This window comes from Falco punctatus (genome assembly GCF_963210335.1).
Source record: "Falco punctatus genome assembly, chromosome: 4".
NCBI lineage: Eukaryota > Metazoa > Chordata > Aves > Falconiformes > Falconidae > Falco > Falco punctatus.
In genome coordinates, this window is record NC_137583.1 from 83,927,973 (window position 1) to 83,939,158 (window position 11,186).

Genomic DNA, 11,186 nt, shown 5'->3' on the forward strand with positions numbered 1-11,186 from the left:
AGCTGTGTGTGAATGAGGTAAAGGGTCAGAAATTAATACCAATAAATCCTTTAAACATTCTTACCACCAAGCAAATCTGGGGTGGAGGAAAGGAGGGGATTAACAGGGGGCAGGTGGGAAACACACCTTATTTTTTAAAGCTAAGAGACTAACAAAGCCCCTATAAAGCCAGAACGTTCTAGTTGCCCTGCCTCCAACTGCACAAGTATCCATGGAATAAAAAGTTGATAACCAGTAGCAACCAGGCAGTAGCCAATGTCCTTTCCAGATAGACATCACTGTTCAAACACCTGCTATTCAGGACCTGTGAATACTAGAAGCAGGCAGTGTATATGTACCAAAATATGGAAACTGTATTTTTTACTCTCGTCTGACCTAAATCTAGCTGTGCTCCAGAATTTATTTTTTTAGAACTTTGTTTCATGTGCTGTTCTGTAATGAGATAGAAAAAAAAAAAAAAAAAAAAAAAGGCAGAAGAACAACAGATTTATTTTATGTATAAAGGAAGGAATAAGTCATCCTAGAGAAAACAGATCGGTGACCAAAGAGTTGATGAGACCAACAAAGGAAATGAACAGAGGGTAGGTGCTTGAATATATGAATCTGTTCGGGTCAGATAGGCAAATAGGGTATCTTTTAAATGTGTATTGGTTTAGGTACCTTGTACAGTTACAGGTACCTTACATAGTTATTACTCTTAATTAAAATAATGAAAGTAATGGCATGGATGTGTGGTTTTATTTCAGCAGATTCTGATATGTGTCACCTGAAAGAGTGGTTCTGATGTTTAAAACTGTCACTGCCTAGATCTGTTAAAGGAGTCATATGTGACAATAACAGAAAGGCCTTCTCAAGCTGTTCTCTGTGTGTTCCCTACCTCTGTCAGATTGAATTTCCCTTTATCTAACACCTAGTTTAGGATATGCTAAAATAACGCACTAGTAGCCTGCTCCATTGCCCCAAGAAATGAATTGAAGGACTCCCACAGAGCTGATCCCATTAGATCAGGCCCTACAAGGAGAATTCCTCTGCTTGACATTGCTAATGATTGATATAGTGAGCTATTTTTAAATTTAGAATTGGGGATTTCTCTCCTGTTTCTTCAGAAAAACATTTGGGATTTTTTTCCTGTCTTCCCATACCCACATATACAATGGGAGATAACTCATCACAGACAGCAAGAATCTTATCAATACAAATATTGTTTTTCCTGTTGACCACACAAAGAAATGATAAACACGTTTTTCCCTGAATATAGATGTTCAGCACCACTTTATCATTAAGTGGAGTGCAAGTAATTGCTTCCTAGATCACTGACCTGTTATATGTCAGTTCTAGAAACTGTCAGTTTTAATTGCAGTTTCAGGGGCTTATGTTGCCTTTTGGTGGGAGCACTGTCTTGACCAGCAAATACGAAAGTACATTGTTGAGTTTCTTCGCAATACCAACAAACAGTATCACATTTTTGGCCTTGTAAGTGCTCCCATATGCTACAGAAATAATTAAATTTTATTGTCTTTTTGGCCTGGCTCCTAAAGATGAATATCCTTCAGATGCTAAACATTTGATAGGTTTGAAGTTTGGGGAAGTTTCTTTTCATTCCATGGAAAACATGCATGCAGCAGGACAAAGGCAATCCTAAGTCTTTCGATATGGTTGACCAACAGAGGATAGCAGGGAGGAGCTAGTCTACATATATTAACTTTTCTGTTGGGGTTCTGATTAGGGTTCAAAGTACCATGATCAGTTCTGCCCAAAACAAAAAAAAAATGGATTTGACCCATTTATCATCCACGGGAAACAGATACACTTGTAAATTGAAATAATGTGGAAGCAAGCAGAGGGGTCTATTTTACCCTTACCATTAATCTTACACAGAGGCAACAAGTTATTATCTGCAAATTTTTAGATAAATGCTGACAACCATGCACCAGGCACTGCTAATTCTGTATTTGGGAAAATCTCTTCAAAGCTTTTCCTTCTTTCTTCCTTCGTTTCTTTTTCTTTCTTCCTCTCTTTCTTCTTTCTTCTTTTCTTTCCTTCTTTTTCTTTCTCTCTCTTCCACTTCTGTTGTTTTTATTCCATATTGCATAATTTGATCACACCAGTGAAGAACCTTAGAAAATCAGCCTTACTGGATCATATTGACATTCTATAGAGGAAGTGCTCAGATGACAGCTAGCTGCTGTTGCAATGCTAACTCTAACGTGGTGATAGTCCTTTCCCCACCTAGTACTAGCCAAGCTCAATGTTAATTATTTTTGCTGATGTATTCAGTTTGGGAAGAGGGGTTGTTTCAATTTGAGATGGAAAACTCTTCCTCAGTGAGATCAAACATCTGAGTCCACCTGCCAAGAAATGCAAGGAAGAAGTCACCACATACTGAATTTTGATCTATTTTTGTTTTTATTTCCTGCTGTTCATGAGAACTAGGAATTCAGATCAGGCTCCACTGTCCATCAAGAGGCATGTGTTAGCAAGGCTTCCGCTACTTGGAGAACACCCATCCCCTTGCAGTTTTTGGCCAAACCTTTTGTTCTCTGTGGGCTATTGGTAATTTATCTGTGACTCACCTCTGGCAAGGGAATCCCAAGTCTGTTGGAGTAGCCTCAGAGAGTTCATGGTGATTGATGTGCTCTGAAGATGAATGTCCCCTGTTTTCCTGTCTCAAATTCTCACTCCATAGTTGTCCTCTGTCCAGAGAAATCTCTGAAAAGCCTTGTATTAAAAGGATCTCCAGAGACTCCTGATGACTCGTTTGGTCAAATGACAGGGCAGAGAGAGGTTGCAAGCTGACTGAAGTGCAACTAAGAAGTCAGTCTGAAGAAAGGATTTGGAGGGAGAATCGGTGTCCTGCATTCTTCTGCATGGATAAGACAAGTCCAGTGTTGTGTGTCAGTGAACAGTCTGAATGTCAGAAGGAGGCAGAAACCATTGCTGAAACCATTTGAACCGTTTGCAAATCTCATAAAAAGGTTCCTTACTGAGCTTGCATGCCACCTTATTACCCTAGAGCAGCTGTTTTAAAAAGCAGGCATGAACTCACCCTGGCTATTGCAAGCACGTTTTCTGCAAGGTGAAAGGTTTGGCATCTGGAAGTGTCAGAAAGGAGCCTTTTGCCATAAATCACACCAGAAAGTACTCAAATTTGACAAGTGCCTTGAGACCACTTATAAGTTCACCCCTAAATTCCAATATCAAAGAGCAGCCCCTCAAGCTGTAAACTCCTATAACACACCAAGTCTGACATGACAAGATGCATTAGTGGGGTGTTGAATGGTTGGAACTGTCCCTGACACCCCAGGACTCACAGACAGGGGCTGTCACACAGAGCTGCCTGAACTCCCTGGCAGCTGTGCCATGCTCCAAGGACAAAGGTATTTCACCTTCGCTCAGCTGCAAAACCCTTTCCCTTCTCTCCTTTCCCCTCCACTTTTCCCTTTCACTGCCCAGCTCCTCCCAGTGCAGCCAGCTGCGGGCAGAGCCAGGAGCTACTGCACATGGGTCCCCAGTTTTGCACTCAGGGCTATCCTGGGGCTGAACCCAGCACAGAGAATCACACATCTCACACTTCATTCCTAAGGATAAAGGTTTATTATTTTTTATCGGTCACTTTTTCCTCAGCATCCAGCATTTTTTTCTGATCAGAAAAGAAAATACTGTGGAACCTCTGCCCTTGGGATAGTCTTCAGTTGTTGTGAACTCCCTCCTTGTATTTTTTTCCTGCTGAAATGCCTCCATAAATAAAACAACCTTCCATTAAACAGCAGGAAAAATCTACTCCTAGTGAGACTTTTGGAGGCAGTGGGAGTGGATGGCAGTGTCCGAAAGGTGGGGATAGGCAGCTGCGCCCCTCTTTGCTCACACAGACAGCTGTCTCTGACCAGTTCGCTTCTCCTGGTGATTTATGAAGCCCTTTGATCAGAAGCTAATTTTAATTGCCTGAACTGCAGAATCTGACACATGCTTCATCAAGTCAAAAGCTGAGCCTCTTCCCCATGCCTTGCTCTTCTATTCTCTTCCTCGGATTTTAGGAATCGACCCGATCCCTAACCCTATCGTGCAGTCTAAGTGGCCATGGGCTCAATAGTTGACAGAGGAAAGAAAAAAGAAAGAAAGAAAACGCCGAAAACACTTCCCTGCCTGAAGCACCCTTGGGTTCCCCGGCCCATCCACCCCCAAGGTCTCAAGAAAAGGCCCCGGGAAGGGGAAAGGCGGGGGAACCTGGGGGGTGGGGGGTGGGGTCCCGACGGGGACAGGCCCCGGGCCGCCCTCCCGGCGCGGACAGCCCCCGGCCGAGCCCTCCCGGCGGCGGAGCGCCCCGTCCGCCGGAGCCGGGTGCCCCGCGGGGAGCAAGCTGCCCGCCCCGGCCCGGCCATCGCGGGGGGCAGCGGGTGTCACGTTACCCTGGGCAGGCAGAAGAAAGCGAGTGTCAGGCACTGTCAGGTATTAATAGGACCATTTCTTCCCATTAAAGCCATGCCTTTGAGCAAAAGGGCTTCTTTCATGTTCTACCCCACCAATACTCTGACAGAACACCTAAAACTCAGGAATTTTCCAAATCAAAGACATAATCGTTGTCCTTCTGTCCGTTTCCCCCCCTCTGCCACACACACTATGCCCCAAACTGCTTGAACTGTCATTATCCCCAGCACAGATGCCTGTTTAAATTCTTGATTCAAGCCGGAGGACATTTAATAGCTGACTGGATTAAATATTGCAGACTCCAGCCCAGAATCTCTTTGAAAATACAGGTCGAGGACTATGCCTAAATTCGCTGGATGAAAACTGATCTATGATATATGTTTTAAGTTCAGATCTGAGGACCGAGGGGAAGGGGGAAGGGAGTCTGTTCTGGATCTGTTTTATATTGGTGTAAAAAACCTTGAAGTTGAAAGGTGTTCCAGGGTGCTTGGAGAGGGAGAAAGAGGGAGAAAGTGAGAGGAAAGCAAGCAGGAAAACAAAGGAAAAGGAAGGAAGGAAGGAAGGAAGGCAGGCAGGAAGGAAGAAAGGAAGAAAGGAAGAAAGAAAGAAAGGAAGAAAGAGAAAGAAAGGAAGGAAGAAAGAAAGAGAGAAAGAGAGAAAGAGAGAAAGAGAAAAAGAGAAAAAGAGAGAAAGAGAAAGAGAGAAAGAGGAAGAGAGAAAGAGAGAAAGAGAAAAAGAGAGAAAGAGAGAAAGAAAGAAAGAGAAAGAAAGAAAAAGAAAGAAAGAAAGAAAGAGAGAAAGAAAGAAAAAGAAAGAAAGAAAGAAAGAAAGAAAAGGAAATAAAGGAAGGAAGAAAGACCCAATTAATTGCCTAATCTAGCTACGTGGGAAATGGATATATTTTCCATCGCAAGTAATTAAATATGAAGCACAGCAAAGCACTTTGAAAGTGCTGAGGTTCCGTGGAGGAATTAGCCGCCTGTTTGAAATTAACGCTAATTTGGCTCCTACATCAACAACCCCTCCGTAGACAGCATCTCATTCAGTCGCTAAGCATGTTTGATAGCTCCGGGCTTCAGAAGCGAGTGTGTGCGTGTGTTTGTGCCTGTGCGTCTGGAACATGTACACTTTCACACGCGAAAAAAAAAACTTACTCTTTTTCAAATTCTGAGACAAATGTAAAAAACATTCTCTCATTGTTTTCTAAATTGCGTTAAAGAATACAAGACAAATCGGCTTTTGCCGAAAATTGTGGTATCAGCTGAATATCCCAAGTCCGTCGTTTATAGCACCGATAGATAAGAAAGGAAAAAAGGACTCCACAGTTAGTCTTTTATTGAAAAAAAGGGAGAAAAAAAAACAATCTTCCCTTTGCATTCACTTTAAACGTTTTTACAAGATCATGTGATTGGGACTCAAAGGCAATAAATCTAGATTAAGAATCCTTAGGGATTTTTAGACTGATGCTACAGATTATGGGTAGCACCTCAGTCTATTTATCTGCATTATATACGCCTGCATTGTCATTGGCAAAACTAATGTGCTTTTTTACCTTTGAAAACATTTGCATAGGAAGAAAAATAAAGACTGGATTCAGTTCTGCCTGGGTACGTTCTATGAGAACCCTTCCGTTACTCGCTACAGGTACCTATTGTAAAAGCCTCCGCCACAGTTCAAAGTCCGCGTTCAAACCCACTCGCACAAGGTTTGCAGCAATCAGCACGGCTTGTTTGCGGCTCCTCGAAGCGGTTTGTGGATGGAGCGGAAGGTCCAGCGCACAGGCAGGTGCTCGCAGCGGCCCCGGAGCCCCAGCCCGCCCCCGGCCCCGCGCGGGGCTGTCCCCTGGCAGCGGCCGCGCTCACCCACCTGCCCTGCGCCCCCGGTGGGCTCCAGGGGCTGCCTGTCCCCCGGCCCGAGCGGCGGTGACGGGCACCGCGCTGTAACGCGAGCCGTCGTTTTTAACCTAAAGTACCAGAGGACCTTCTGGAAACAGCGACAATGGCACCGCGGGACCCAAGCCCGCCCCGGCGCGCAGGGCTGGCAGCTAGCGCGGGGCTGGCTGCGCCCTCTGAGCGCGGCCGGCTGCGGACAGCCTTTAATTTCCTGGGGAGCTGCGGCGCTGCCGCTCCCCCCGCCGCCGGGGCAGGGCAGGCAGGGCAGGGCAGGGCAGGGCAGGGCAGGGCAGGGGTCCCCCGCCCGCGGGCCCCGCTCCCCGGCGGCGGGCGCGGGGCCGGGAGCGCCGGGCAGAGCCGGGCGGCGCCGCCCGCCTTCGCCGCGCCCGGAGGGCTCGGGGCTGCCAGCCCAGGCGCTCTTTGGCTCCTCTGAGCAGTCGCTACCCACTTTCAAACAGAAGGCAATTGATTAGTCTCAGTTTCTCCTCCCAGCAGAGATCCGATACTTTCCTTGGGATCAAACGGACCCGAGACTAAAGGAGGGGGTCGATGGACAGGAAAGAAAGAAAGAAGGAAAGAAAGAGAGAGAGGGACAGAGAGAAGGGGGCGGGAGGGGAAGAAAGAAAGAAAGAAAGAAAGAAAGAAGGAAAGAAAGAAAGAAAGAAAGAAAGAAAGAAAGAAAGAAAGAAAGAAAGAAAGATGGAAGGAAAAAAAAGAGGGGCAGAGAAGGGAGAGGGGCAGAGTGAAAGGAAGAGAGCAAGAGAAAGCAAGAAAAGAGCAAGAACACAAGCAAGAGCGAGAGACGGGGAGAGAGTGATAAAGAGAGAGCAAAAAAGAAGGTAAGGAAAAAAGAAAGAACAGAAATTAAAAGGGGAAGGAAGAAAGAAAAGGAAGGAAAGAAGGAAGGAAGGAAGAAAAGGAAGGAAGGAAGGAAGAAAGGAAGGAAGGAAGGAAGGAAGAGAAGGGAGGAAGGAAGGAAGAGAAGGGAAGAAGCGAGAAAGTGACTTTGGCTCGGCACACTGGAAGAGGATAGCAAGTTTGGACCGAACAGCTACATTTTCTTTTTCGCAAGCAAACAAACAAATGAAAACCATTTTTTAAGTAGGACCTACATGCTATATATCTATGTACAAATACACACATATAGAAAATGGCAGGAATGATTTACGCTTGATTTTCTGTGAGCCTTTCTCTTCCCAGTGTTTACAAGGCGGGGCTCCATTTGCAAGTTGTACATCTGTTCGCTTCACGTGACATTTTCATAAAAGCTCTAACATCTGGTCAAAATAAACCTCCTTCAGGTACCTGCTTAACTTTTCACATGTCAAAATCCCTTCCCCTCTGAAGCTCCCCTTTCCCCCACGGCTGCAGCAGTGTGTATTGCTCCTTTCTTGACTGCTTGTTTAACGACTCTGTCTCGTCCCAAGCAGAACAAAGCAACCCTAAACATGAGGGGGTGACCCCGACCCTTCCCAAGATCATCCTACCAGACCTCGGCCCCCTCCCACCTCCAGATTTCCCCGCATTAGGAGGGTAGAGCAGGTCCCCGTCCCTCCGCAAAATTGCGCGGCGGGATTTCTGCATCGCCGCAAATAAGGTTTGCTGCACCGCCCAAGCAAACCCGCAGTCCTGCTTGGGCTGACATTTTGCACGAATACTGTTAAAGCTCCCAAGGCCAAATGATGAGCACTAAATTGTTCCAAACCGATTACGTTATTATTTCTGCTATTGCTTGCTGTTATCATTGTAACCGTCTTGACTTCGGTGTGGCTCGTCGGGATTATTTTGGAGCGAAACGCGTGCTCTTTTGCCCGTGTCCATGCAGTGAACAAGGGAATTTTCGTAAAGTGCCTGCAAATTTAATGCCACCTCTGTATGAAAAGAGGGGGAAAGCGTCCGGCTACCCAAGGCAAGAAGACTACCTAAATAAGAGGGGTGCAAGCCCTCCTGAGCGGGCGAAGGAGACAGGGAGTTACTGGGAGAACAGGCAGCTTTTCCCCCGGTCTGAATATTTGGTTTTGTTTTGCATTTTATTCCGGATCTTTAGGTGGGTGTTATCATCATCATTATGTTTCCGGAGCTTTATTGTTCCTGCTCTGTAAGACCGCTCTAAGCCTCCCGCAATCTCGGTCACTTGGTCCTTATAAATGGCCGGCTGTTTGCTTTTAAAAAAGAAAAGCGGGACGTTTGTACAAGTGATTTTAACCTGCTCCACCTTCAAGTGACCTGCCAAATGCTCCTTCTTACTTTATAGACATCTGGGAATTCCATACATGCCTTAAACTCCAATTACACACCTTCTTCAAAGGACACGTGCTTTGATTTGCCAAGAACATTAAGTGGACTGAAGTCGAAAGAAGCTGGTGCAGAAGTTAATGTAAAATACATCCTGTGCCATGTTTACTGCGGGCAGGCTGTGTGTGCAGCAAATAAAACAAGTCCTGGTGGGTTGTGGATGTGCGCGCCCCTGTTTTTTCGGCTCAACCTCCCGGATCCCTCTGCGGGGAGGACTGGACTTGCCGTCACCACCACCGCCACTTTCTTCCCAAAGATGCTAATTTACGGCGGAGCACTCCGCTCTCCCCAGCAGGGCAGGTGAAGGGAGCGCCGTGTGAGCCGGGAGGGCGCAGCCACCGAGGGCGGCTGGCAGCAGAGCCGGGCCGGGGGGGCACCGGCGCCGGGAGCTGAGCCCCTTCCCGGGAGCTGCTCCCGGAGGCGCCGAGACCAGCGGCGGGCTCGCCCCGGGCGGCAGGTGCCCGCGCTGCTGGCGCCGCAGGTGAGCCCCGCTCCCCCTGCGCTTTTTCGTGATTTTTGTGTCCCTCCCCCCGCTCTCCCCCCCCACCGCGCGTTTGTTTGTTTTGCTTAAAATTACAGATGCAGGGAAAACCGCCTGACATCATGGGAGCGGGACGAGCACGCACTTTGAAGGGTTCCTGGGCAGGACTTCAAGTGAAATCATACGCCTGGGAGGAATCCGATACCGGCCTGGAGAAAGCAGCGGGGCGGCCCCTGCCAAACCCAGGAATGTGCGAGGGCCCGCGGCCGGCGCCCCCCGCCCGCCGCCCCGCAGGAGGCGCAGCGCCGGCACCCGCGGCGGCCCCGGCACCCGCCGCCCCCGCGCTCCGCCGCCTCCGCGCTGCGCGGGGCCGTGGCGGGGAGACGGGGCCCTGCTCCGACCCGGGCCGCTTCTCCGCTCGGGCTGGCTGGACTGAGAGCGAACGGGACGTACTGATGCCTCTGAGGAAGAAGCAAAATCAATCAGGACTTCCAAAGGCAGAGTTCATTTTCTGATTGCAAGAGTGTTTAAAATTCCCAGAAGACAAATTAGTACACATATATTATTTTTTTCCTTCAGTAAGCCTGACTCTGACTTAATCGCTTTTGGCTCTAGCCCTAGGAGCACCAGGCCTCTGCAGTCCCCAGTTCCAACCCCGGGAAGGGCACGCTTGTGTTTTTTGAACCAGGGTTATCTCCTTTTTACAATTTTTTTTTTTTTAATGAAGCGAAGGTAGGGGTTCGCAGCGGGGAAAGCGTGCCGGCTGAGCGCCCGGGGGCTCGGGGAGGGCTGCGCGTCTGCAGGGACCCGGCTGGAGGGACCCAGGGGGGAGGCAGGGAGACCTGGCGGAGCCCCACGGACAGCAATTCGGGATTTTTCTCGCTCGGGTGCTTCAGCTTGCTGGAAAGGGCTGACGCGGGCCGGGCCAGAGGCCTCTGGCCGGTTGCGACGGAGTCAGTCAGGTTTAAGACCATCAAGCGGAGTTGCTCCGGATTTCTAAGGGCGAGCACAGCCTGGCCCGTGGATTTTAAAATGCACTTGATTCCTTATTCGTATTTCGCAGGTACCCGTCCACGAAACGTGCCCTCCCGTCAGCACCGAGCAGCTCATCTCCGCTTTTCCCGAACCTGCGGTCTTCCTAAAGGGGGGGCGTTTTTCCCCCTTTCCTCGGTGTGATCTCTCCCCCCAAAAGAACAACCGAAACCACCCCCAACCCCTCAGATCCCCCCGCCCCACAAGCAAAGCCCCGCGTGGGCTGCCCCTGCTTCGCTGCTGTGCGGCCGAGGTACGCGGACGGACATTACCTCCTCCGCGGCAGCCGGGTCGCAGCGGAGCCGGGTGTTTCGGGAGGTGCGGGCCGCCGAGCGGGCAACTGCGGTGCCGGAGCGCCGGGGGGAGGCAGCGGCCTCCCAGGAGCTCGCAGCGGCTCCCCCTCCTTTCCATCACGGAGGGCCGCGACCACCAAAGCCCCCATCCAATTTCCAAGTCCCCGCTAATCCGGCAGTGCAAACAAGCGCTGCGGGCTCTCTACTGTAAACATTGCGCACTGGCCTGAAATATGCACGATATTAAATTCATAATACTGTTATGTCAGCAATAGATGGTAATATGTGGATATGGAAAGAAAAGCATTCAGGCAATAAAGTCAACTCAACCTGGGCTATGCAAACAGGCTCTGTTTTGCAAAAACACCCCATCCCATTTATCCTAGACACTGTCTGATTCCCGGCGGCAGGGTCCCCGTCTCCGCCGAGGACGCTGCTCGGCTCCCAGGGCCGAGACGGGCGCTTCGCGGCGGGCGCCCCTGCGCACCCGCGCACCCTTCGCAGCCGCGGAGGGGCAGGAGGCGCCGCGCCCCAGGCACGGGCCGGTGCGAAGCGCCGGGAGATGAGCAAGTGACAGCAGAGACGGAATCAGCTGTCCGGTTATAAGGGCTGGGGTTTGGGGTTGTTTCGGATTGGGGTTCTTGTTGTTTGAACAAGTTCCCTTTTCACCTTCCTTCCAAGCCCTCAGATCTGGAGATTTCCTCTCTCTTACAACTGGGGTCTCGCCGCACACCGGGACCCCACGGAGGGTACGGTGAGAAGAAACAG